Raw genomic sequence first — 24,759 nt, 5'->3', positions numbered from 1 at the left:
CGTGGTAGAGATAAAAACAAGATGGCGCGTAACGGAAAAATGTTACACTAAATTTTTTTCCAACCCCGAGAAAGAAGTTTCAGTTCAATAAAAATAAACCAGAATATGATTTATTTTACATTACTGTCCGGACGTTCCATTTTTTCCATCTAGAAACATTCTCGCACTACGCTATAGACAGACTTGCAAACTTTTCATGCACCTACAAAATTTATCTAAGAACCTTAGCTAAGACCTTTTTTTAAAATATCAAATTGTATATCTCATATATTTTTATCGATAAGCCACCCGCTCAACCCTAGCAAATGCACCGAGTGACCTCAGCGAGCCCCCGCCCCGCCGCATTCCGGCGCCGGCGGCAGGTACGAGCGCCGCAAAAACCGTAACTTTATAATTAATAGTTGTACTACACGTTACGTTAGCGATATCGATAGTTTTTCAATGGCCGAATGTTTTGGGAAATTCGTATGAAGCTAATCGATTAGGGTGAAAGTTGGTCTATTTTTAGCGTGCTATAAATAGATTGAATGTTTCGTTCTTATTGGATTCTTGTTTAAGTTTTGTTTAACGTTTTAAGTTTTAAGTTAGCAACGAATTGCAGTGTTCGCTGCATCGTATCTATTTTGCTATCGCTTTTTTATAATGATGGACAATATGCTTTAATAATTTAACAGATTGCAATGTAATGTCAAAGAGAAAAATGTTATAACCTAGATAGAAAAGCGTGGATTTTTCTAGCTTTCTTAACGATAATTTACCTTGTTTATGTCACAGCAATTCAAGGTATTTATCATTATCCGATACATAATATTATGGGCAGTAAACTGATTTTTTCCTTGCAATATTTTTCAGGAAAGTTCTTTAGAGGATACCGCTAGAAAAGATAAAAATATTTTAATTGTATCTATACTAATATAATAAAGAGAAAGGTTTGTAATTATGTAAGTATGTATGGTTTTCACGCATAAACTACTGGACCGATTTTGATGAAATTTTGGCACAGATAATCTTAAGATCCTGAGAAAGAACATAGGCTACCTTTTATTGCGAAATATGTACCATGGGCGAAGCCGGGGCGGACCGCTAGTCTTTAATATCGATAAACTGTATTCTTGTAAGTTTATTTGTTACGTCGTGATACGTGTACGGATATCTTTTTATAGCTTCTACGTGTGCTATTATGAGAAGCAAACTTATCTAAATCATACATCCGTACTAATATTATAAATGCGAAAGTAACTCTGTCTGTTTGTCTGTTACTCAATCACGCCTAAACTACTGAATCAATTTTCATGAAATTTGGTATGGAGATATTTTGATACCCGAGAAAGGACATAGGCTACTTTTTATCCCGGGAAAATGACGCAATCCCGGAAATCCCACGGGAATGGGAACTATGCGGGTTTTTCTTTGACTGCGCGGGCGAAGCCGCGAGCGGAAACCTAGTTATGTTATAAACTTAATTATATAATGACAATATTGAAAATTCAATGTACATGGGAGGAAACATATCTATACTGATACTATAAAGCTGAAGAGTTTGTTTGTTTGTTTAAATCTCAGGATCTACTGGTCCGAAAAATTATTTCGGTGTTAGTTAGCCCATTTATCGAGGAAGGCTATATAACTACATATATCTCGCTTATACCAACAGGAGCGGAGCAATGCGGGTGAAACCGCGGAGCACAGCTAGTAAAAAATAATTAAAAAATTATATGTAACCTAGACGCGATTTCGCACTTTTCATCAAATAGGAAATGTATTTTAAAACCGACTGTTAATTTATTAAAAATGACTTGCACGTGCATTAAGTGCACGTTTTCTAAAATTAAAAGAAACATCAGTATATTTAGATCTATGATATTACACTTACACTGCAATATTTTAATTTTTATTTCTGTATCAGTAAACTCATGCGAATTAAATATTACGGTGCATTTTTATTTTTTAAGAATTTATGATTAAAGTTAAGATTATCAATTATAATTATTATTTAATGGCGGACCATGTGTTGATAATTGTCGATATTATAAAAAAATATCATCACGTAGTTATGACTCAGGAAAAGTTCGATAAATTATTCGTTTAAGAAAAGATAAAAGCAATTTAATTTAAACTAGCTTTCCGCCCGCGGCTCCGCCCGCTTTGTCTAAAACATAATAAATTATATACTAAAACCTTCCTCTTGAATCACTCTATCTATTAAAAACCGCATCAAAATCCGTTGCGTAGTTTTAAAGATTTAAGCATACATAGGGACATAGGGACAGAGAAAGCAACTTTGGTTTATACTATGTAGTAATATCACAAAATTATTTCTAAAATGAAATAAAAAAGGAAGAACGTTGAAGTTTTTTTAGTTTAAATACTTTTAAAGAAGTAATCACATTCGACATTTTATTAGTTTAATTAACAAAATATATTGTAAAATCCGTTAAGTTCAATCAATTGAAACTGGAAAAGAAATAAATCGGTTTTGTAGGTATTATGAACCGGATATGGAATCTGGCGCCTGTTCCGGTCTTGATTTCCATAAAACAGATTATATATGGATTATATTATAACCAATTATCAGAAGTATTTATTGATAAAAAACCTGTAGAAATGTTTATATTATGGTAAAGTCTATTCATGTAATAATAATACCTTATTATTGAAAAAGCAGATAAAAAAGGAATGATATAGAAAACACAAACGAACATTAACTCCAAACTCATGTTAAAAAAACATTTTTACAAAAGTTTTAACAAACTTTACATAGACGAGTAGGTAGGTAAACTCGACATAGTATTCACTTGAAATTAAAACATAATATAGAGACCCTGAATGCATATCAAGGTCAAAAAATATTAGTCACGACCTACAAGGTCGATCTTATAGTTAATATGAATCAATCTTATTAGGCCAGTAGAAATCGACACTAAAAAACCCTAAATTCGCAAAGCACGATGTAGATTTGAATTTTTGGTATGTTGTTTGGATCAGTTAGGGTGATGTAAATCCCAATTTGCAACTTCGAAAAAGTTGTGCTCGCTGCGCACCACGTGATAAACTGCGAAAATTTTGGACTTTTTTCACTTTTGGCTCTAAAAGTCATAAACTATGCGTTTCCGACAAGTATGATTCAGTACATAAATTAAGGTTATTAAATTTGCAACAATTTAAGCCTAACCGCAGCTCTCTAAACCTTATAACGACTAAACTGTGGCCATTCGAAGATGGTTCATTTTTCCGGAAATATTGAAATTTTTAGTTTTGCTCCCGTTTGAAGCAAAATATTGGCAAAAACCGCTCGTTCTATGAGAAGTTCGTATAATAAAGTTGTAGTGCATTTAATTTTCTTTCATAAGAGCATAGAACAAAGTCTGTGAGACAAATAGTTCACTCACAATATCTGAAAAACAAAAAGAAGGTAGAAATAGATTTTTAAAGAATTGAAACTGAGGGCATATAAAATCATAAAAAGGATAATACTTTTTCATTTGCAGGATAGATAATTAACAAAATTACAAAGATAATTAAAGGAGACTATTTTTTGTGGGCCCACCAAGACTCGGTAACGTATAGTCATCAAAAAAAACGTGTAAAAATATAAAATTATATTATGAATTTTGTAACTTCGTTGTTTTACAAACGAAACCGGAATCATGAAATCGAATTAAAAAGCCTTATTTTGATATCATCCCTGCTGTAGTGTGCTGTCTACAAACCAAGAACAATGGCCAACATTAAAAAAAACTGGAACGAAACGTTTTTATCGATAGAATGAAAATAAAACCAAAAAGCGAAAAAAATTGCCTTCAATAAACCACTTTAGAAACTGTTTTTATTGTTATTTATTTGTAAGAATATGATTGATAGCGATTTTAAATCCTGTCATTTATCAAATAAAACAATTTGTTTCTACTCAGCTAAAAAAATCCGTGTAACGAAATGTTATATCTATTGGCTGCTTTGACGGAATATGTCAGATTCCTCCTGTCGTAGCCCCCTGCGTCAATGTTTGCAATGAATGTAAACAATGTTTTTTTTACCTATTTAAAAATGATATTGCTACAACATAAGAGCGTTTAATATTACAATTGAACATGAATAATAAAATAGCTGTGCAAATGGATACCTATCCTAATATTATGTACCTACTCCTAGTCATAAAATATCATCTACCTAAATACCTACTTATTACTTAACTAATAATTTCTTATTGAATCAGTTTTCCCAATCGCTAAAATCGCATCAAGGTCCAGCAACTTGAGGTACACCCACTTATATCTATTTATAACCAAATCGGGTCTCTGTGTTTGTGCTACCTTCGTTGTGTCTGATTTCCGAGCTTTAAATCGTGACAATGTATATGATGTTTTCTAATATTTATTTATTCATTTATTAAAATATATTGTACCCAATGATTCGGATGGGTCACACAAGACAAATCGCTCATTATCAGTTAGTTTTTATGTAGTAATGAGGTGAAAGTTTGCACACGTATTTCTAAAGATTCCGGTTAAAACATGTAAAAGTAATGTCACCACTGTAATCTGGGGACTTCAAGGAACAAATTAACACACATTTCATTAATATACGCTAAGAAATTGAGGTGGGCCTATTCTCCAAACAAAAAAAATCGTCTCCTTTGCAACAATTTAAGCCTAACCGCAGCTCTCTAAACCTTATAACTGTTAAATAATTAATTCAAACACCATGTTTTAGCTTCACTTAGCTTTATTAGAGAAAAGAACAGTTTACACTTTTACATAATTAACAATGCTAACCGGCATCTGCCATCTTGCCTAATCGACTGCGATACAGTGTTGCCAATATAAATGTACACATATTCCAACAATAACAACTAGCTGTGGCCTTTCAAAGATAGTCAGTTTTTCCCGAAATTTTCAAATTTTTAGTTTTGCTCCCGTTTGAACCAAAATATTGGCAAAACCGCTCGTTCTATGAGAAGGTCATAAAATAAAGTTGTAGAAAATTTAATTTTGTTAATTACCTATCCTGCAAATGAAAAAGTATTATCCTTTTTATGATTTTATATGCCCTCAGTTTCAATTCTTTAAAAATCTATTTCTACCTTCTTTTTGTTTTTCAGATATTGTGAGTGAACTATTTGTCTCACAGACTTTATTCTATGCTCTAATGAAAGAAAATTAAATGCACTACAACTTTATTATACGACTTTCTCATAGAACGAGCGGTTTTTGCCAATATTTTGGTTCAAACGGGAGCAAAACTAAAAATTTGAAATTTTCGGGAAAAACTGACTATCTTTGAAAGGCCACAGCTTAGTTGTTATAAGGTTTAGAGAGCTGCGGTTTGGCTTAAATTGTTGCAAATTTAATTAGCTTTGTAATTTTGTTAATTACCGATACTGCAAATGAAAAAGTATTATCCTTTTTATGATTTTATATGCCCTCAGTTTCAATTCTTTAAAAATCTATTTCTACCTTCTTTTTGTTTTTCAGATATTGTGAGTGAACTATTTGTCTCACAGACTTTGTTCTATGCTCTAATGAAAGAAAATTAAATGCACTACAACTTTATTATACAACCTTCTCATAGAACGAGCGGTTTTTGCCAATATTTTGCTTCAAACGGGAGCAAAACTAAAAATTTCAATATTTCGGGAAAAATGAACCATCTTCGAATGGCCACAGTTTAGTCGCTATAAGATTTAGAGAGCTTTAATTAGGCTTAAATTGTTGCAAATTTAATAACCTTAATTTATGTACTGAATGATACTTGTCGGAAACGCATAGTTTATGACTTTTAGAGCAAAAAGTGAAAAAAGTCCAAAATTTTCGCAGTTTATTATTTGCGTATAATCTTTTTTCCTACTTTCCCAAATTTTGTAATTTTGTTAATTACCTATCCTGCAAATGAAAAAGTATTATTCTTTTTACGATTTTATATGCTCTCAGTTTCAATTCTTTAAAAATCTATTTCTACCTTCTTTTTTGTTTTTCAGATATTGTGTGTGAAATATTTGTCTCACAGACTTTGTTCTATGCTCTTATGAAAGAAAATTAAATGCACTACAACTTTATTATACGAACTTCTCATAGAACGAGCGGTTTTTGCCAATATTTTGCTTCAAACGGGAGCAAAACTAAAAATTTCAATATTTCCGGAAAAATGAACCATCTTCGAATGGCCACAGTTTAGTCGTTATAAGGTTTAGAGAGCTGCGGTTAGGCTTAAATTGTTGCAAATTTAACCTTAATTTATGTACTGAATCATACTTGTCGGAAACGCATAGTTTATGACTTTTAGAGCCAAAAGTGAAAAAAGTCCAAAATTTTCGCAGTTTATCACGTGGTGCGCAGCGAGCACAACTTTTTCGAAGTTGCAAATTGGGATTTACATCACCCTAACTGATCCAAACAACATAACAAAAATTCAAATCTACATCGTGCTTTGCGAATTTAATGTTAATTTCCACTGGCCTATATACCTAGTTGAAAACTGTTGCTTAGAATTTTTATAATCAAGATAATTAGACAAAAAATAAATAAACAAGATATTGATTCAATTAACTTTTACTGTGTCCTTAAAATATATAAAGTATAGGTAGGTAGTGAAAAAAAGAAGTAGGTACCTATCTAAAGAGTCATGACAAACTTTGCGTTAAATGCAAAAATCCATTTTCGCTACAGTGCGGATCCAAGAAATACACTCACAACAAAACCGTTGAAGCTCTAGATAATTAAAGAAATAAAATTGCTAAGAAGTTAATCTAAATAACACAAGAATGTGTAATATAAAATCTAGAAACGACTGATACATCCGGACCGGAAGCGTTTTCCAATAGAGCCTTCGATAATCTAAAAATAGTAAATAATATTATGTTAGAGTCATTTGTCGATATAAGTGGTTGATTGTTCATATAATTAAACTAATATAACCTTGCAATTATCGGAAGTCTATTTTTTATTAAGTACTAGCTGTACCCCGCGGTTTTACCAGCAATGCTCCGCTCCTGTTGGTCTTAGCGTGATGATATAATATATAGCCCACAGCCTTCATCGATAAATGGGCTATCTAACACCGAAATTATTTTTCAAATCGGACCAGTAGTTCCTGAGATTAGCGCGTGCAAATTAAGTACCTATAGAAAAATTTGGTTAACTATAAAAAGTTAAGTCTTTTTTTTCCATCACTACGCTTTTCAAGGCTTTACAGAGTAGAATCGTGTCTTGAAGTATAATGTTTTATTTGTTTGTTTTATTATAATTTAAACGTATGGAAAAAACAAAAAATCGTTTTATTTCACTTATCAAGTTATTACTTGCGTGACTACCATATAAATATTTAAGTTGTTTGGCATTCAAACGAAAATAGTATTTGTTTCAATTTAATAATAAATACATGAAATATTTTTTTTTATTTTAATGTAATGTAGAATGCGGTAATATTTTGTAAACAATATTTTGTTAGTGTCTTAAAAAATAGCATTGGAACAACAGTGGCATTTATTTATTTCAGTGATAAAAAAAAAATTGTTTTTGTTTTGTTTGAAGCACGACTTTGATTATAGAGAAAAATAAAGCCATCGATAATAATTATAAGATACCCAGAACTTTAAGAATATCGTAGTTTTACCGCAATAAATGACCTTTTTATTAGGGTTCCCCAAAACCAATTCTAGACAAGATATTATGACAGCCCTAATTCGAAATTAAAATTCTCACACAGCGATATTAAGAGATGAAAATGAAAAAGCTTTCTAAACAAAAATTTTCAAACCTTTAAGAATGAATCATTTTTGCCTCTTCTGGCGATTCAAAATCATATTTTATTAAAATTCTCGAGTCATATTTAAACATTTGAAAAACAGTTATACTGGTTATAGTTAGATACATAATATACCGTTGTATTGTTATTGATCGCGTGCGAATCCGTTCAACAATGCATGTTGCATATAATCTGCATGTATGTATGTCATTTAGTGACTGTCAAGGCTTTTTTATGAAGTAGATTTATGTATATTTTTTTTAATCTACCGTAAATTGGTCCAAAATAAAATATGAATCTGCTTTGGTTTTGTCAGGGATAAAAAGTGACAATATTTTTTTATGAAAAATTCCATTACACGTATAATATTATTAGAATATATAATTTAGGGCCTTTCTAACCATTTTATAACATAATCCTAATCTTTGGATTACATAAAGCTAGTCCTAATCCCATATTTTAAATTATAATCTATATAATCCGTAGGAATGTACTCGTAATCCATACGCAGCAAAATAATAATAGTAAGATAATAATAGTAAATAATAATTTAGATTATTGCACGTAATTATTTTTATACAAATATACTTATGCAATATTGAATTTTTATGTCGATTTGAGAGTAGTGGGTGACCACTTCCAAGATTAAAAAGATGCAGCACGCATTCGATCGATGACAACACAATAATAATTTTAAGAGAAACGGCTTAATTCTTAAATTAAGTTTTGTAGAATGAAATTTAACGTAATTTATTTATCTTTCTTAAGTTTATTAAAATTTACTTTTCACTTTAAAAGAGCTGTTTACGATAAAATATAGCTTCCTAGTAATAAATACGTATTCGTATATTTGCGATTTAATGACTCGTTATCAGTGGCGGTACGTTCATACAAGCCGAAAAGCCCGGCTTGCCTTAGAAATTCGCTACGAGACAGGAAAATACCTATATTCACGTTTGAATATTCGCGCGCAATGAGCAATTCATAATCTGCTCCGAATTCAATGAAAACTCACCTACAATATAATATAATATGTATAATACGCCTAGCATAAAACAATGACGAATTCGAGTAAACTTTTTAATTTCATCCTTCTTGCTATCGCAATAAGGTCGTACCTTTTATTTGGACGTTACAACCTAAATTCGATGGATTATAAACAGTGCGGTGTCTCGCTTGCACGCGTGGGCTTTTACCGGGCTTTGCGCTCATCTCTTCTAACGTATGAAATTTCGTCGGAGTAGATACATACCTAGCTATAGAACTCTATAGCAATTTCTAAGGGAAAAAAGGCCCGGCTTTAACAGTGTGAAGATAGTTACGAATTACGATTGCGCGAACGAACGTCGTGAATATTATTGTTAAATTATAGTTTGTTTGAGCGGGTGATTATACCGGTGTAATTTAGGTTAAGTTTTTCGAATTTTGTGGTAAAATAAGTGTCGCGACAGCAGATTGTGTTGTAAATTGTGGTGGTTTGCTTTGTGCTCAGCGGGGGAAAGGTAAAATCATTAAACTTTACTGAAAAACAATTAATTTCTTCATCAAAACCAACTCCCGATTTGTGCATTACCGAAACTAGTAAGTCACATAAACGAAATTTTAATTGTAATGTTTACGAACAATTTCATGAATGAGAATTACTTAGAAGAAGCCTTTCCCCAGCTGTTGAAACTTGCACATATTTTGTTAGTTACGATTCCTGCTAGTAAATAGGTAGTAGTTCTTCCACGGAGCGTGCTTTCTCATCGTTAAATCGTATTCATAGGTACGTATTAATTATTAAGAAATACGTATAAGTATTTATTTGGCCAAGAACGCCTTTCTGTATTAGGTATCAATAATTGCCATAGAAAAGTAGCTGTTAGGTACTTAATTGAATTCTAAAACAAACACCTACTATCTATAATTCCGATGTTATAAAATCTTTCCTTCAGAAAGATTGGCGTTTTGAATTAGAATATAATTAATGATCTGTACAATTTTATTAATAATATAATGTCATACAGTTTTATATAATTTATCGATTTTAATGATAAACGTTTGACTCAACTGTTTGAGGGCGCGCGTGAAAATTTAAAAGATTTGATTCGGTATGTAATATGTTCACGTTTTTTTATAAGTTTTATAACGAACATAATTACACAGTATACCTAGGTAGGTATCTTATTCATGAAAAGGGTACCCATCAAACACTTTGAAAAATTTGGGCTTGCCCAGTCCTTATACCCTAGGCACGCCACTGCTCGTTATGCATATAAATGTCAAGTGATTTGCACTTAGCAACAGCAATGTGTGGTAAATAGCACAGATAAAATATATTACACAGCGATTATTTAATCGAATCAAGTGTTTAAATACTAGCAATTTGACATGGATATGCCTGGGTTGACGCGGATAAAAATAAAAATGAAATATTATAGCATATATCGATCAGGGAGTTACCGTGATGTTTTAAATCAGAATTAATTCACCCTAAATTTGGTTGGTCAATTTTTTTTCAAATCGACTTAAAAGTAGTTTCGGAACTTATAGTAAAAGCATTTACCATACACGTTTTTAATGTTCAAATCGTTCTTAATTTTGTTTTGAAATGTATTACCTACTTGTCCAAGATTTCAGCTTGTAGACAATATTTCTTGCACTATTCAAAAACATAAGTCAAATTTTTAAATAATAAAAAATTAACAATATTACCTAGATTAAAGTATTTAAGTATGTCAATAACATCTGATAATGTCGAATTTGAGGAAGTCGTTTTTAATGCGAAACAATATAATGATACGATTCTAATATTTTCATCTGATTCATAATCTACACATATATTTTTACAAATAAATGCTGATAATCAAAACATGATACTTAAAGATAATTCAAGTGATTAATAATAGCTAATTGATTATTTTTTTATCAATGTCGTATTTTCCTATACTTATATCATACGATCAGTTATAAGCTCTCACGTTTTGCCAATCTATTTAATAAATACCAGAACAGGAATGTTGAATATTGGACTTTTTTTAGAAACGTAGATTTTTTATTATATTTTAAACTATCTATTCGCCCGCTCTGTCTAAAACCTAATAAATTATTTGCTCAAACCTTCCTCTTGAATCACTCAAAAAAACAACATCAAAATCCGTTGCGTAGTTTTAAAGATTTAGGCGTACAAATGGATGTCCCTAGGGACAGAAAAAGCTACTTTGTTTTATACTGTGTAGTAAAGTATTTTTAGCGATGGAACTATGGAAACATCTTCGTATGTCACAGACTAAATAGTTACTACGAAAATATGGTCAAAACGTGAAAAATTCTACTGGTCAAATAATTTTTATACTACTCCTACTTTTTGTTAGGAACTTGACAAACAACAAAAAATAATATAAACAAAAGTGAGACGTATTCATAGGGGAATTCAAAGAATCCTCTCTTACTCATAATAAATAAGAAATAACTTGCATGATAGTGCAACATTGACGCATTCATTTTAATTTTTATGATAGTGAATGAGCAACTACAATGCAGATAGATTTCGTCAATTTCTTTTATCATTATTGTGCAATACTTCACGTAAATTGTAAGAAGTCATCGTATTTTCTTCTCTTAATGCGTCAAACATCTAATAAGAGCTTGATCTGACGCACCAACTGTGGAAAACTTAGATTTTATCAGTATCTGCACTGTCCTTATCATTGATGATTGATCTGTTTTAGAGATACTTTGACGCAGACTCTTTCGTGATGAATTTTTACAAGGAGAGACTTAAAATCTCTGATTTAAATTAAGCTGTTGACAGGCATACTTCTGAAATATGCCGAAAGAAATGCCATCTGCGTGGTTTGTAGATGCCCGAACTCTATAAACTTCTCATCAATTTGGAATACCTAAAAATAAGATATCTTTGATACTACCAGACGTTAGAGATTAACTGGTGATAGTTATTGTTCAGTTTTATCGAAATCATTCCCTTTGTTCTTATTATTGACTTCATTCAACATTACAAACTTCTTCCGAAATGCGCTTATCAAGTACCCAAATTTTAATCGCTAAGCCTCATCAAATACGACAGCTTTATCAACCTTGGTTTGATTTATCATAATCTCTAATTGCAAAACCTTATTTTTTATCGCGGCTCGGCCTCTAGTGTTCTGTGTTTTGCGTAGTAAATTTACGTGTGGCTGTGTGGGCGGTCCTTCCTGCTTTATTGGCCATTGTTGTGGCAAATTCTAATGGGCCCTCTACACAATGGGCAGCGTTGGGCGAGTAGAGGCAATCACGATGCTGTAAAGGGCCTAAATGTCTATGCCGTCATTGTAGATGTTTATATATATTGTACATAATCGCCGCAATGGCAAACATTGACGATCATTTGTTGGGCCAACGCTGCCCATTATTAAGAGGGCCCATTAGCGATGCTAAATCATATAACTTCTATGTGGGTTACAACTGTAGGTGGTTATACTTCCTTGTCTGGTGGGCAAATAGAAATGTTTGCAGATCACTATTCTTGTGATAGTGATAAATTATTTAAGGTGTTGGTATAGGAACTGAACGGAGATTTATTTTTGGCTCCGCTATCACACTGGTATTTAAAAGTAATTCCATATAAATCCTCTTAAAACATACATTACTCTCTATTTCATACATTATGTTGAATTTTATGATAATGTTTGCACGATGAATCAGGAAGTCGGAAGTTCTTCTTTCTTTCCTACAATGACTAGACCTTCAAGTTGAAATGATATAATGATGTTTTACTATTTATTGCCTGTATCTCCAATGATTAACATACACTAATGTTTTGTGACTTTATTTATTTCAAAATTTGTACATGAAGCTTATATTAGACTAGCTGTGCTTCGCGGTTTCATCCGCGTGGCTCCGCTTCTATTGTTCTTAGCGTAATAATATATAGCCTATAGCCTTCCTCGATAAATGGGCTATCTAATACCGAAATAACTTTCAAATCGGATCAGTATTTCCTGAGTTTAGCGCGTTCAAACTAACAAACAAACTCTTCAGCTTTATAATATTAAGTATAGATTTACAACATCCAAATTTATTTCTCATTAACCATCGTTGTTATTTCAATATAAATCTATGCTTCAGAATATGTCTGTATAGGCAGAGGTACCTAACAGGATTGTAGTACTGCAATAAGGAATAACATTAAATTCACAGTTTCATAACTTAGCTTTAAGCGCTCGAGACAGTATTTTGTAACTGACTGTATGAAGCTGTGCCTCGTGGTTTTACTCGCACTTTTACGCTCCCATTGTCTAAGCGTGATGTTGCCTACATTTTTCCATGGTAAATGGGCTATCAAGGGAAATTATTTTTCTAATCGGACCAGTAGTTCCTGAGGTAGCGCATTCAAGCAAACAAACAAACTCTTCAATTTTATGTATTAGTAATGTATAGATCGTAACTGCTACGATAGTTATAAATCACAGTGTACTAAAAATTTAAGAGCAAATATTTCCACGATTACGTACATACCTCGTGGTGAGGTGTCAAAAATAGCAGTGATCTGACGATTGCAAAAACAAGAACTCGTAACAAAGTGTTATTAACAGTATAGTATAGGCATGATAAAGTTGTGGTAAATGCTCTTTTTAGCAAAGTGTTGTAAGATTACAGTATAGTATAGGTATGATAAAATTATGGATCGTCGAAGTGACATAATTCCAAATCCTCTCAAGAATATATTCTTTAAAAGAGAGTTCAGACTTATAACTGCATCTAATCCTCATAATTAAGCAGCATATACGGGTAATAAGAAGTAAGGAAAAGGCCGAGTTATAAAACAAAATGTAAGGACTATTTAAAGTTAATGGTCTACAAACATTTCCAAATTAAGCATTAATGATCCGTAGTTAATTAATAGTCTTCAGGCCAATTAAATACCTTTTAAGTTTTAATTTAACGCACACTATATTACTGCAAAATCCAAAATTCTGAATGATTATATGAATTTGTTATATAATTTAAGACTTACTATAAATGAGACAGGTTATATTTTCATGTTTGAAAATTTGATTAAATTGCAAAACGCTACGCGAAATTGTGCTGAAATTTTGTTCATAAATTACTTAGACAATCTATAAACTCGATTAAAACACGCGTTATTCTTATCAACGTAGAGTTATCTCGATTAAATCCGCAAACAGAAGGCTTTACTGTATCTGTTCTAACACTGAACAATAAAAACTTATTTATAGTATTTATTGGGCTCAGCAACAATGTATGTGATGCTAAATTTAGAAATGTACTTGCTTTCGGTAAAACTACAATAAAATCAGCAACTGCTGAACAAGTTTTAACGGGAATGTCACTGCCAGATTGCCAATCTGTAAAGCAAAATTTCGGCTACATTTCAAAAGAATAAGGGTTTCTAACATTTTATCAAACGACTTTCCTTCTAAAATTGTAAATTTACCTGACAAGTTCTAGTTTGAGTTCCCTTCCATTAATCTATTTTACTTCAGCATATTTGCTTTTCGGCACAAACAAACAATGAATTATGACAACTCAATTGTTACTTTTGTTGACATTTCAATACCTATGCGTCCATAACGCCCTTTCTCCATAATTAATGTGACGTGGAAAATGTGTCCTGTGTATGGATGTATTATACATCTGTTTTACTGATCGATTTTCTATACGGAGAAGTAGGTGATCAGGCTTCTGTGTCCATTCCGACCAAGAAATTTTTCTTCCTCCCGAAATCGAACACAGGACCCCTCAGTTCTACACTCACGCTAATAACCATATAACCACTGTACCAAGAAGACTGCAAATGTGACGTGGCCATTTAAAATTAAAACTAACCAATCTTGCCTAAGGCCGCATATTGTAGGTGCACTTTCCAAGTTTATGTGTTCATTTCGTTTCGATTCCTTATAAATGTACTAACGACGACGACTGTAAAAATAAATAACCACGCGAGAAGAAATTCCTCCATCAAACAATAATTCTACAACTTCAATATATGGAAGTTTCTAGTAAATTGTTAGCGGCATAAGTGTTCTAAGTTGATAAACACGATTACTTATCAATTTAATCGTGTATCAAAAGAAAGCATTGCAATGGAAAATTACCAAGAATTTTCGATTGTGCTACAATTTTTATTTGTATTCGATATTTACTGTTATTGAGTGATTGGGATAATTTCATTCGATTGTTTTATTGACACTGTGCATCACTATACATGCCGTCTGTTTGTTGCCTAATTACGTTTAAATTGAAAACTGGATTTGGATGAATTTGACTCTGATTCCTGTGACAGTTAACTACTTTTTGTTACTAAAATAACACTTGAAGGAGAAGTAACAGAAGGTTGGAATTTGTAAGAGGTTATCTCTAAACGTTGAAGCTATCAAAGCCGTGATAGGAATTCTAGTATACATTTAACTGCACGTCCCTTATTCAAAGCATCCTAAAGGATAAGGGCAATTATAAAGATAATATAAATAGAGAATGTAGATATAAATATAAAGGAGACGATTTCTTTTTATTTGGAGAATAGGCCCACCTCAATTTCTTAGCGTATATTAATGAAATGTGTGTTAATTTGATCCTTGAAGTCCCCAGATTACAGTGGTGACATTACTTTTACATGTTTTAACCGGAATCTTTAGAAACACGATGTGCAAACATTTACCTCATTCCTACATAAAAACGTTTCGTTACAGTTTTTTTTAATGTTGGCCATTGTTCTTGGTTTCTAAACAGCACTACAGCAGGGATGATATCAAAATAAAGCTTTTTAATTCGATTTCATGATTCCGGTTTCGTTTGTAAAACAACGAAGCTTCAAAATTCATAATATAATTTTATATTTTTACACGTTTTTTTTTTATTACTATACGTTACCGAAGATGGGCCCACAAAAAATAGTCTCCTTTATCGTCTTTAATGCAGACAGAAAATCGCATAAGCCTATTTATTGGTGATATAATGATTAACGACATTAATCTTGTACAATTGGGATCAAGGGAGACACGTGGAGAGGATTATTAAACAATTTATAATGAACTATGATAACATAGTGCGACACTGTCTGCATTTATTTTTGTATTTGCCTTACTAATTTAAATATCATCTTATGTTTTTTTGGTCTACATTTTCAACCGACTCAAAACAGGAAGACTTTAAATTCGACTGCATGTTTTTTGTAATTGTTACCTCAGAACTTACGACTGGTGCCATCCCTGTGTCGTCTAGTTCTAATTATAGTAAATCGGTTTAGTTGTTTATTAAAAAATAATTATGTGAGATACTTAACCATATAAAAACGGATTTGTAAACTTATACCCTTTTCCTAATTAACATTACATCATCAGTACACGAATTAACAATATCCAGTTATGTTTGTTTATTTGCATTCTGGAATACAGCTCGGTCGTTTTAATATTCTCTTTTACATTTAAATTTTCGAAATGCTTTAAATAGAGAACCTGTTTGGTTGCTTATAAAGGAATTTTTAAATTTCCTTTTAAATGTTAATTTGTGTCCTTATAATCTTGGTCTTATTATCATTTTTTATATTTACCTGATGTAATGTATCTTCTAGAATTTTGTCCATTCATATATTTTACTAGCTGCGCTCCGCGGCTTCACCCGTGTTACTCCGGTCCTGTTGGTCTTAGAGTGATGATTATTGCCTATAGAATTTTTCAAATCGGACCAGTAGTTCCTGAGATTAGCGCGTTCAAACAAACTCTTCAGCTTTATAATATTAGTATAGATTCATCATCAGATCATTTCTTTTTCTTTATACAATACTAGCTTTCCGCCCGCGGCTTCGCCCGCTTTGTCTAAAACCTAATAAATTATATACTAAAACCTTCCCCTTGAATCACTCTATCTATTAAAAAAAACCTCATCAAAATCCGTTGCGTAGTTTTAAAGATTTATGCATACATAAGAACATAGGGACAGAAAAAGCGACTTTGTTTTATACTATGTAGTGATACATCACAATATCCTCTTCAAACGATTGTTAGATCAACTTACTAAATCACATCTTCCGTATTGACGAAACGCTAACATCGTAATTTCGTTGCCGTGGCCATGGTCACGTAAGCCCTTTGCCCTTTGTGGTCTAACGCGAAAATAGACTTTATCCCCTGGTAACAAGGGTTAGTTTTGTATACGTGGATGTGATTTTTTGTTGATTTAGAGTGCACTTCCTTTAGATGTGTTGATAGGGGAAGTATTTAGTATATTTATATGTGTACTAATGTTTGTTCAGTAAATAAGTACTTGGGTAGGTCTTTTTGATCATAGCCAAGTTCGATATTGTATTCTGTTTTAATATTTAAAATATTTTCTAAGGTCATTCTTTAGTATGGAATGATAGATAATGTTTACCTTTGAGCAGCCTCATATTTTTTAATAGGTAGTAGGTAACTATTTAATTTTATTATTTTTTTCATATCGAAACATAGTTAAATATCAATTAGTTCCTTGTAAATCTTTGCTACTACTTTAAATTTATTAAATAGAGTTTCACAACAAATAAGAGATATTATTTTAGAAATAGTTTTATATGTACCATGTTCATATGCTTCATTTTCTTATTCTCAATTCTGAATTGCGTCGAATTTAAGTCGGACACCATAGCATGATTCGTATAAGTCGGACACCATACCATACAATAAATTTATCAAACAATAGATACTTACAAACCAAATGACCTCCCACGAACGTTAGGTCTACGTGATTTCTCGCATGTTGGAAACACACGAATCTTTTAGTGTCACATCGACCCCAATACCTGACCTAGGTCAATAATCACACTAGAGATTACTCAAATAAACGCTGTAAAAATTATATTATTTAATTTATATCGCCTTGAAGGTTGTGATAAGATAAAATGCGAATTCATGCAACTTTCAGTTAAAGTAAACACTGATAACGTAATCTCTTGACAATAAAACGATGGAAATTATATTACCTCTGAATTAGGGAAACACTGGTCTTAAGAGATGTACTACTTATTCCTTATTCAGATTGTTGGTAATGTTAATCTCAGATAAACAAAGTCCTAATTTAGCGTACCACAACTTTGAAACCATACTTCGTTATTAATTACTAGCGGTCCGCCCCGGCTTCGCCCGTGGTCCATACATATATCGCAATAAAAGGTAGCCTATGTTCTTTCTCAGGGTCTAAACTCTAAAGATTGTGTTTGCCAAATTTCATCAAAATCGGTTGAGAGGTTAGGTTACAAACCTTTCCTCTTTATAATATTACTAGCTTTCCACCCGCAGCTTCGCCCGCGCAGTCAAAGAAAAACCCGCATAGTTCCCGTTCTCATGGGCTTTCCGGGATAAAAGCTATCCTATTTCCCGGGGTAAAAAGTAGCCTATGTCCTTTCTCGGGTATCAAAATATCTCTATACCAAATTTCATGCAAATTGGTTCAGTAGTTAAGGCGTGATTGAGTAACAGACAGACAGACAGAGTTACTTTCGCATTTATAATATTAGTATAGTATGGATATAGTATTTATAGTATAATATAGTATAGATGCAGTCAAATAAAATTAGTTGAGGCACACAATACTGCGTAGTTACTGATAAGGGGTAAATTGCATTTGTAAGAAATTCCAAATCATATGCACTAACATCAGAATGTATCCTATCGCGATCGTTACTACCTACGCAATGTAATTTCTATGCTATCTAGACTAGATTCAATTCTAAGTACATATTATCAACTCCCACTACAAAATAATAGAGATATTTTACAACGAACATCACGTTTTGTTTACTATATACATGAAGCAGGCCAATGCTACGATATTTTTTGGCACACTCGTGGGAACCTTATAGGAAATGTTAGTAGTATAATGAGTGGCACGATTCTTATTATTGATGTTTTATTCGATAGTTGTATTTGGAACTTCAGTATGCATATTTCTTGTTTCGAAATTGGATACATTTAACACACAGAAATAAATCATCTCTAACATGTTAACTTTCTATTTATCATGGTTGATGAGACAACCTGGTGACAGACGAAGAGATAGGCAGACAGCGAAGTCTTCGTAATAGGGCGTAGCTTTTCCCTAACCCTAAAAATTACGGTCTAAATACGACGTTGCTGATGTCTAACACAATTTTACCTTGGTTGTTACATGTTTGTCACGTTTTAGACCTTTCAATAAACTAAATGATGACACTTTAGAGGCTAACCAAAAACAAAGAAACTGGAATAAAAATATATCATAACTAATGGTACCTTCAATATCCCTTACCATCTTGATCTACTTTTAAAATTGGCACAGCTCATACACTTATATAGACTGCAAGTAACAAAACTTTAGCGTACAGGGACAATATGGAACGTCTTTCAATCGACCTTGGCTCGGTTTCCTCACCCTTCCTAAAGTTCCCTTGCCCTAAATACCTCAAGGACGCACATGTAGGTCATTTTATTGCATCTAAACTTTATATCACTAGAATATAAAACAAAGTCGTTGTCTGTCTCTATGTATGCTTAGATCGCACCGGATTTTGATGAGTTTTTATTTTTTTTGATAGAGTGGTTCTTGGAGAAGATTTAAGAGAAAGCGGACGAAGCTGGGCGCGAAAAGCTAGTTAGTTATTTTATATTTTACCATTTCTTGTGAGTTAGATTTTTGTTACCTGTCTCAAGGGCAGGTGTTTCGATTTCGTGAAATTAAAACAGACGTGATTAGTATTTTGTATTCTTATTACCATTTTGGATGTAATGTGTTTTGGCGTATTGTACGTCGTAAATACTCGTTTAAATAGTGTTATATTTTGTCTGTCAAATGAATGAAGGTAGAAAAATATTACTAACTATAAGAATATTTTGTTGAAACTATGCAACTCACAAAAAATTGCATATAGGACGTTGCAAGTTTTTAATGAAAATAAGATGATACTCTATAATATAGAGTCCATGCGATGATGGTTTTTTATATCAATAAATCATATTTCTGCACAATTTAAAATATTATGTTTCATACAAACCCTGTACCAAACACAAATACTGAAAATAGTTTTTTATTTTTTAAACCAATGCTACCTACTGTAATTTGAATCTCAATATCTGCACTGTAAATATAGTATTACTGTAAAATTACTGTAAAGTAGTATTTTTACATTTTGTTTTTGTCTTTGCTGTGTATATTTTGAATACAACCTGTTGGCCGACGGACTGACAGACAGACAGCGAAATCTCAGTAATAGAGACCCGTTTTATCCTTTCGGTACGGAACCATAAAAATTAAACAAAAAAAATATAAGGATAATATGATCTAAGGTATGTGTATGTTTCGATGTCTTGACATACTTTTAGCGACAGCTTTTTTAAATGAATACAACATTATCGAGTTACAAGGTCGAAAACTAGTTTAGCCAATGTATATCGAAGTTAATGTTTTATCGAATATTTTGATTATTTAATATAACATCGATAAGGAAGTAGAATTAGGGCTGTCAGCCTAAATAAAATGTGTATGATTGATTGATGTTGATAAAAATTATTTGTAAAACAACAGAGATACCAAGTTTAATTGAGATCTAATGCTATGAACATGGTTATTGTAGTAGCAATTTTAATAGTAGAGTTATATGTGTGAAGGTAAAATGTAAAATACACTATTAGACTATAATATTTAAACAAAATACTTATATGAATTCGGTATTTATTAGTTCGTGATTGATTTTTTTTATCGGGGTTGGAAAAAAATTTAGTGTTACATTTTTTCGTTACGCGTGACATTTTTCCGTTACGCGCCATCTTTTTCTTATCCCTACCATTTACCGTGGTTCGACGCATTTCTGTAAAGTTGCATATAGTAAATTATTTTTTGAAAAATAAGGTCATAAAGAAGTTTCACTTCTTACGTGTGTACACTACTGGGTTCACGCACACATTTTTTTAAGAATTTTTTCTTTAATACAAATGATCAATTACTGTATAGACAAGACCGGTATACTACTGTGAGCGTCCGTGCTTCGATAGAAATTGAGTCAATTTTACAAAATGTGCATAAATGAAAAAGAATTATACTCTTACTAGATTTTCTGGTATGCTATACGATTTTTAATACATATAATTAATAAAAAAAATTACTTTGTAATTTTATTACAAAAATAACATTGGAGATATGATAAATACAAATTACAATTATCATTTATTATATGATACGTTTTATTACACAAGTAATTCAAACATATAATACTCAGGTCAATGTCCTACGACCTTTCTCATATTATAATGAAAATGTTTTTATAATGTATCGAAATATAAAAACACATAATTACAATAAAGACTCACAATGATATTAAAATTATATATTTAAGTGTATTAATTGTCTCACATTTCTATCAGTGTTTTCCTTGATCAAAAATTTAAATCATTAATTAAATGAATAAGAATATAAGTTGAAAAGACGTTTATTAATAACTAGCGGTCCGCCCCAGCTTCGCCCGTGGTACATATTTACGTTTTCTCTACATAAAAACCATCCTCGTACTTCAAGGAATATAATAAAAAAAGAATTATCGAATTCGGTTCAGCCGTTCTCGAGTTATGCGCTTACCAACACATTTTGCGATTCATTTTTATACAGGGTGTCCCACTATTGGTATACTAAGCGCGAAGGGACTTGTAGTTTTGCATACACTGTTCCCGTAAAAAATACTTAAACAACAAAATTAAGTCAAAAATTTTTTGCTAAATTTTTCCTGAAAATTCATGTTTTCTTCTCTAGCTTCGCGCAGCCGGCATATACCGCTTCTCTAATGTGAGCATTTTGTCAATGAAAACATAATCTTAAACGATAGCTCACGTGCTGATGGCAAAGTTGGGCGGTTGCTTGTTATGGGTGTAAACATAGAGTTTTTAGAATTCATCTATTTGAAAAAAAAATGCGTCTGGAATTTTATAAGTATTTTTTACGTACTCAGCGTATGCAAAACTATAACCTCCTTTGCGCTTAGTATACCAACAGTGGGACACCCTGTATATAAGAAGAAGATAATAAACAAGCAAATGATTTTGCGTTTAGAAAATGTTTATTTAAATTTAAATTAAATAATATAAATCTATACTAATATTATAAAGCTGAAGAGTTTGTTTGTTTGATTGATTGAACGCGCTAGTAACACGACGAAAATCTCTTTCGGTGTTAGATAGCCCATTCATCGAGTAAGGCTAAAGGCTATATATCATCTCGCTAAGACCAACACGAGCGGAGCACTGCGGCCTGCGGGTAAAACCGCGGAGCTCAGCTAGTCTTATATAAATATTGTTTCCACCAAAATAGATGTCATTATAAATTAAGTTAGAGGTGTATTTGATTCAATATTTGAGTTTATTACGTATTTTGTTATTGTTATCTAAAAGATTTTACTTTCAAAGTACTCTATAGTGTTAATAAATTATGCATGAATTTGTAAAAGTCGTAGCAAAATTTGTTTTCCAATATTTCTTTCGGGAAAATTGAAATATTGAAAAATAAATCCTATTTGAAATAATTTCGTTGCCTCAATTTTCTTTAGGTAACGATGTTTTAGGACTTGAGAGCTCCCAGTATTTTATTTATTGAAGTGAAACTTCTTTAGGCCCGTTGAGAGTAAAATTTTAAGATCGCGTCATGGCAATGCCGTACGTCATGGAGTAAGGCGACGATTTTGGTATCTTTGAAACCTGCCAAAGAAGTTTCGCTTCTGATACGTGTGCTCGGCACACACGCTCTTCCAATCTTCCAATCCAATGATACCTTTGCTCTCAGTTTGTTTTTTGCCCTTTGCATCGTAATTAATTTATCAACCATGAAATGAATCAATAATATGGATACGCGTCATTCCAATTGAAACGGAAAATATTACTATCTTATCACATATTGTTATCAGGTCGGGTTAATCACCTTATCCACTATCAGAAGTACTTCTTGTGAATATATAGCTCAATTGAAATGGTCCTTTATCGTATGTACTGTCGCAAGAAATAAATATTTGATTTTAGACGCGTAGAAACAAAGATATTTTAGACGCGTAATACCTGGTAGAAATGGTTCTATAGTTCTTCAGTGAGTAGAAGGATACTATAGTACCTATCTGGAGTGTTCAGTAGGGAGTAAGATATTAAGAATGTTCGGGATATAATTATCCTTGAAAATGTACCTAGTTAGATTTTTTTTAATTGAGATGGTTATTGTTGGTTGGTTGATGGTTCCCTGAAAGAGATGCTTCTTATTGATAAGGCTAAATAATATACCTACTTCTTTAGTTGCTATCTATACTAATATTATAAAGCTGAAGAGTTCATTTGTTTGTTTGAACGCCCTAATCTCAGGAACTATTGGCACCGAAAAATTTTTTCGGTGTTAGATAGCCCATTTATCGAGGAAGGTTTTAGGCTACATACCATCACCCTAAGACCAACTGAAGCGGAGGAATGCGGGTGAAACCGCGTGGCATAGCTAGTTAGTAATAAGGTTTATTTATGTAGCTATGCAAGAGTACAATAAATAAATGAATACATTTGCTCTGGGTTGATATCCTTTCTCATTATCCCATTGACCACCGAGCGGCCCGATCGGGCCGCGACACAATAGATTTTCTATTGTGTCTGTGATCCGGGGACTGAGGGATTAAGAAGGTCTACACTAATATTATTTCAGCAATTTTGTCAAAGCTTCTTATTTTCTTTGTGTAAGGGTAAAAGCACAGACCAAGTAAAAGTATTCTTTACATGACACTTTTGTTATAAGTTTACCCCGAACCCTAATATTTTACAAGGAATTCGTGTTCAGACTAATAAATAATTCTGGAGCCTGTTTGTTGCGAGAGAAACTAGTTAAATTCACTTTACAGTGAATTAATAAAAAAAATCATATATTTTAAATGATTTTAATTAAAAATAAAAATTACAAGTACGTGTTATCATGAGCACGATGCTTCACAATATATTTTAATTCTAATATTATAATCTATACTTCTATAGGAATAAGACGTTCTCACGATCGAAAGCACATCGTCAGCGCTTCACATTACATATAGCGTAGGGTTGTCACATAACTCCTCCCCCCGCAGATCCGCAACTATTTTAGGACATTGAGTGAAAATGTTGCGGCAGGATCAACTTCTGGGGCTGATGTATTATTCGATCTCTGAATGTTCATTTTCTTTGATCTGTAGCGACGATAGCACAGGAACATTGAAGTGGCCGCTGCGCACAGTAGAAAGATGTAAAGTGGTATTGTCGTATGGTAGATGGCGAACTCTCTCTCAGGGGCGACCGTCGTATAGACTTCTATTTGCTTCTGTAGGTTGTGTAATCCCTTTAGGTTGATGGAGTGCAGTCCCAAGGTTTTTAGCGGTCTCGTCGGGATATTATTGATTGGTGCAATTAAAATTTTTGTAGGTGTCCCTTTAATTTCATTATTAATATTTACAATAGTGAGGTCGTCAGTACGTAGAGAACAGTTTGTCGGCAACGTTGCTATGAAACTGCCTTGGAGATGAAAGTATTCCTTATGATTGCAGGATAATTCAACTTTTGTGAGATGTGGGAAAATAATGGTGTAGTGACTGTCGTCCAATTTCTCCATTGCTGGCTTAGTTAATGTTAGGCAGGTGGATTTAGAGTCGCTGGATATCTCTTGCGTGGTGATGAGGTTTGCAATACAGTCGGGTGAACTTCTTGTATGGTGGTTTAAGGTCTCTTCACATAGAAACCGATTGCTCAACTTCGGGCATTCAGCCTCTATGTACACATAAATATCTTTATTGGTTGCTATGTAGGGATAGGGAGGCATGATGATGATTTCTACGATTAGGCAAGACGGATAGTTTGTAAAGGTTATAAGTGTGAGGAGTTATAATGGGGAATCTAAATATAATTACTATCCTATTTTTACTAAAGTATGATCCAGTTCGAATTATACTATGTAATATATCTATTCCTAACATAACATGGCGCGCTCGCGATGTACGCGTAAAAGCTAAACTATCCTCTATATTTCTTATAA

The 24,759-nt window shown here is 32.5% G+C and overlaps 1 protein-coding gene across 1 annotated transcript in view; it reads left to right on the top strand.

Annotated features, from left to right (window-relative positions):
- Prp16 (ATP-dependent RNA helicase l(1)G0007) overlaps positions 1-24,759 on the top strand; it is a 165,994-nt gene that overhangs the window by 21,344 nt on the left and 119,891 nt on the right. The gene's annotated exons all lie outside the window — the stretch shown is intronic.

This window comes from Colias eurytheme, chromosome 12 (assembly GCF_061535395.1).
Source record: "Colias eurytheme isolate Ceu_HAF_F1 chromosome 12, ilColEury1 Martin Lab GWU primary, whole genome shotgun sequence".
Lineage (NCBI taxonomy): Eukaryota > Metazoa > Arthropoda > Insecta > Lepidoptera > Pieridae > Colias > Colias eurytheme.
The sequence above is the reverse complement of the archived record's forward strand: the minus strand, read 5'-3'. Positions and strand labels throughout refer to the sequence as shown.